Source organism: Etheostoma spectabile, chromosome 6 (genome assembly GCF_008692095.1).
Source record: "Etheostoma spectabile isolate EspeVRDwgs_2016 chromosome 6, UIUC_Espe_1.0, whole genome shotgun sequence".
Taxonomy (NCBI): Eukaryota; Metazoa; Chordata; class Actinopteri; order Perciformes; family Percidae; genus Etheostoma; species Etheostoma spectabile.
In genome coordinates, this window is record NC_045738.1 from 102,073 (window position 1) to 106,983 (window position 4,911).

At 42.6% G+C, this 4,911-nt stretch overlaps 1 long non-coding RNA gene across 2 annotated transcripts in view; it reads left to right on the forward strand.

Annotated features, from left to right (window-relative positions):
- Nucleotides 1–4,911, forward strand: part of LOC116691676 (uncharacterized) — a 13,404-nt gene that overhangs the window by 7,833 nt on the left and 660 nt on the right. The window contains exons 1-2 of one of the 2 annotated variants that reach the window (XR_004332530.1): nucleotides 1,451–1,461; nucleotides 4,369–4,371. The exons of the other annotated variant lie outside the window; for it this stretch is intronic. This is a non-coding gene — a long non-coding RNA (uncharacterized LOC116691676). Of the gene's footprint in view, nucleotides 1–1,450; nucleotides 1,462–4,368; nucleotides 4,372–4,911 lie in introns of those variants that run through there. 2 annotated transcript variants of the gene reach the window in all.

Here is a 4,911-nt window from a genome sequence, read left to right on the forward strand (position 1 = left end):
TATGTGAAAGCATTTTTTTTTTTTTGTGATTGCTTGGATGCTTGGACTTATAGTTTCATGTTTCAGAGCAAGGATACTTTTACAAGGATTAGCTTAGTGCTTGGTGTGTATGTAGTATGTGGTCGAACGAGAGAAAGTGATGGTGGAGGATCTCAGAGCAGGCAGCTGTCGGTGGTCAGAGCAGAGAAGAAATCAGCAGTTTACTTGTTTAGTGGTAGTAAATGTACAGTGTAGGTGTCAGTTTGTCCATGAATAAAAAAACTGCAGGTCCTCAAGTCCAAGTCCCGGGTCTTGCTTGCTCCTCAACAACGCAACAAAATCAAATGAGCTGCAGTAGCATGGAGAGAGCAGGAGTCAGTTGGAAAAAATCTCCCCAAAATTCTGAGACTAGAGAGAGGATACAAGAGGAAGGGGAGTCCGCTTACAAACCAATCAGTGTCAAGTATAGCAAGACTCAGCTCACGCATGTGACGATGCACATAGATTTTCAGGTATAGTTCCTTAGTGCGCTTGCGTAATTGCAATGTGAAACCAAAATTAACCAGATCAAATGTATAAAATGTCAACAAAAACTAAAACCTTTGATCGGACTTTTGCCATTGAGAACAAGCTAGCATGTGCTACGGTTAGCCTCCTCGTCTTGGCTAGTGACGTAGAGAGCGGTGCAGAACAGCTCACCTGGAGACTAAAGGCAGAAGTCATTCAGAAACCTGTATCTCACTCAGCATGGATAGTTTTTTTCCAAGTTTGTATGCGTGTGGAAGCACCAGAGACTAGGGCTGCACGATTATGGCCAAAGTGATAATCACGATTAGTTTGATCAAAATTTTGATCGCGATTATTCTCACGATTATTTGTTGATTTTAACCAAAACAAATTGTATTGTCACATAGGCTGTTTATAACTGCGAGAGGGAGTGTGATGGACGCTACTCACAGAGAGACGGCTGATCATTATGAACGGGTCCAGCACGGGTCGAATGGCGGATACAAACGTCGTGTGTATGAAACGTCTGTATCTTCACTGCGCTGCATTTTTATGAACTATGATATTCTCGCAATGGGTCACATCACTGGCCCAGGTCCAGGTCCAGCAGCTCCGTCTCACACGCTGCTACTCTACCAACTGAAGTTAGTTGCATTCAGTATTCTTCTGTGTTCTTCGCCGTGCGTCCTACAGGAGCTAACAGCTAACAGACGCTGCTAGCACCGACTAGTACTGGTCACCGCTGTTGTCTGAAAACAACAAACGGGACAAAATGTTGTGTTTACTGGTAAACTGGTAAACTTCAAGACCGACGTATAACCTACTGCTCTGTTGAGTTTTCCTCCCGTCCCTCTGTCCTCTGTGACTGTCTACATCTAGAAACTAAGCTGCATGGTGCAGGGAACTACTCTGACTGGCACATGATCAGACAGCGGTGAACCAAGCGGTATATTGGCTATGCAAAAAACCTGGAGCGTTCTATGAAATTACGCTTTAAAAAAAATAATCGCTCAATCACACAAATTTGATCGTGGGAAGTCAAAATCGTGACCGCAATTAAAATTCGATTAATTGTGCAGCCCTACCAGAGACACATAATAACCCAAATCCTAGAAAAAGTATTTTTTCATATATGGTCACTTATATGCCAAATCCCTCATAAACATGGCTTTGCTGTGTGTCATTTGTCTCCTAAAGTTAAAGCATAGGATATTACGGTTACTGTAATACTATACTGTTACTGTAATATGATTGAATATATGGTATATATGTATGTGGATATGTATGTGTATATATATATATATATATATATATATATTATTAATTAATATATATATAATATATATACAAGCTCACCTAAAGGATTATTAGGAACACCATACTAATACTGTGTTTACTCCCTTTCGCCTTCAAGCTGTCTTAATCTTCATGGCATTGATCCAAGGTGCTGAAAGCATTCTTTAGAAATGTTACCCGTATTGATAGGATAGCTCTTGCAGTTGATGGAGATTTGTGATGCACATCCAGGACACAAAGCTCCCGGTCCACCCATCCCAAAGATGCTCTATTGGGTTGAGATCTGTTCAAGAACCCAATTTGAATGATTCGGCTTTGTGACATGGTGCATATCCTGCTATATATATAATATAACCGTAAATTCGACTACAACGCGCACCTGATTAAAAGCCGCACGCTCTAATTTTAGAAAGAAAATCAATTTGTACTTGTACAGGCCGCCTGGCTTTTAAGCCGCAGGTGGCCCACGTTGTAACGAGATATTCACACAAAGATATTACGTAGGATTTTTTAACTTTTAATTTAATCTGTATGGTAACAAATACATATTGTGAATCCTTTTTTTCCGAACAGTGCTAATTTAATTTGCGTAGGCCTACTGTACGTACCGGTAACACAAATAACGTTGTGATGCTTTTTTACTGACAGTGCACGAACAACACCAATATCTCCTACGACTGGTAAAAAAATATATCCGTGTACCACTGCAGCCTACGGAAAAGTCATTAATCGCCGTCTTGACTTCCTCCTGTGCACTAAACCATCAAGTCCTCTTCTTCAGTGTCCGAAGTAACAGCCCAGATCCTGCTCACTCAATTCAGTCTCTTCTCTCGCGCGCTCACTTGAGCGCACGCGGTCTCTTCATCACACAGCAGTCCAGCCTTTCGAAACCCGTTGGTGATGGTGGATGTTTTTGACACGGCTCCACGCATTTAGATCCACTGCAGACTTGAGTTAAAGATGCCTTTCGCATGCGGCCTGTTTTGGTAAGGATTCTCTCCGCTCGTCATCCAATCCTCCCACTCAACGCGCAGTGCCACTTTAAATGCCCGTTCACGCTGATGCCAGTTGGCTGCAAATACTTAGTGGTGCCCCCAGGAATCACAGCTGGAATTGAGTTTGTACTCTTGATGGCAGCTTTCACTGAATCTGTATGGGCCCTCATGCTGTCCATAACAGCATTGCATTTTTTCTGCGAAGATCCCCCTGGTCGCTTTGCGTAGCACTCTCTCAGCCAATCCTTCATTAGGCTCTCCTCATCCAACCTTTCTTATTGACTTTCACCACGATTTCTCTTGGAATTTTTCCTTTGGCATTGTCAGCCGCTTAAAAATCACCCATCGTTGGAATTTTAGTCCGGATGCTGTACAGCTCAGAACACAAGTAAAATGCGTTCTCTCAGTCCACTGTTTTCAGTGTGATGGACGAGTCACCTCTTTTATAACAGTCCGAGTGAAGGCAGGTCGAACGTCGAAGGTACTTCATCCATATTTATGATCTCATCTGGCCCGATGGAATTCTCCGCTATCTTGGTTTAAGTGAATGTGCGGATGTTAGCAAGTTTTTCCTCGTAGTCGGGAGGGAGCTGCTGACACAAAGTTGTGCGTGCCCTGACGGACAGGCCTTTTCTTCTCATAAATCTAAAACACCACGATGGCCCACCTCTAAAATCTTCGATTTTCATTTCGGTGGCGATGGCTTTAGCCTTCAGTCTGATCTGCACGGTGGAAACACCGTGGCCGCCCCTCTCTCGTGCTAACCCAGTCTTCAAGAACTTTTCAAGTTCGGGCCACTGCTATGATTACCTCTGAAAGCTTTTGTCGTCTTTTTCACTGACTCAGTTCTTCACGCTGGCGTCTCCACCGCCTCACCATCGTCCATTTATGCCAAGATTACGTCAGCAGCTCGATTACCCTCTTCACCCAGATTGATCGCCTTTAACTTAAAAGCTCATCATATGCTTTTCTTCAGCGTTTTCCATGTTGATAGGGATGTCTACAAATGACTGATTTACAATAATGTAATTGTGAAAGTGCGCTTGATTATCACAAATTTCATTGGACCTCTGTAAACTACTCCTCAATTTTATTGGTCTACTGTTACGAGGCAAAAAGCTTTTGGCGGGATTGTGAAAAAAAAAATACATGCATTAGCCGCGTCGTAGTACAGGCCGCAGTGTATCAAAGTGTGGGAAAAAAGTAGCGGCTTATAGTACGGAATTTACGGTAATATATATATATATATATATATATATATATAGCAGTGTCTAAGCTGTTCTTGGGACGCGCACTGGACAGGACACTCAGATGTCCCTGGAATTTGCTGAAGCCCCTGTCCCAGTTTGGGGGTCAGAGCCCCGAGCGCTCAGATTACCACTGGAACCACTGTTTCCTTTACTTTCCACATCTTTTCTTTCTCCTCTCTAAGCCCTTGGAATTTTTCAAGCTTCTCATGTTCCTCCTTCTTAAATCACAACTGCCTTCTGCTGTTTGTCAACCACCACAATGTCGAGTTGTTTGTCATCACCATATTTTTTATATATATGAGTGTGTCTATGTATGTACACTACCGTTCAAAAGTTTTTAGATGGTCCACATCAGATCTGATAGAGCCAAGGCTTGCAGTCAGAGATGCTAGCTGGACATTGATAGCACGTTAGACATCTGTCGTTGTGATCCCCAGTGTGAATTGAGACTGAATTGAGAAAAACGTGGTGCAAGGTAGTTTTGTTTCTCACAGTAATGCTCTCCCAATGGCATTTGTATCGTCGCTGGGTTTTGTGGGTTTTTCTTGTTTTGCCTTTGCTTGCAATGATCTACGAGCACAGAGTGGTCGAATACCGGAGTTGGAAAAGAACCATAAAACTATTTGGCAAATAGTTACTATATATAGGAGCTATACCTTAAGCCGCCATCTCTGTCGAGCTGATCATGTCGCATCTTTACAATTCTCTTATCTTTCTTATGGTAGACTTCACTTTTAGAAGTCTCTCTTGTGTTGGTTTGATCATCTTGTTTTTGGCAAGAGGTCAATCTTCTTTAAAAACCGCCACCTCACACTGAGTGGCAGGAACTACACTACCGTTCAAAAGTTTGGGGTCACATTGAAATGTCCTTATTTTTGAAGGAA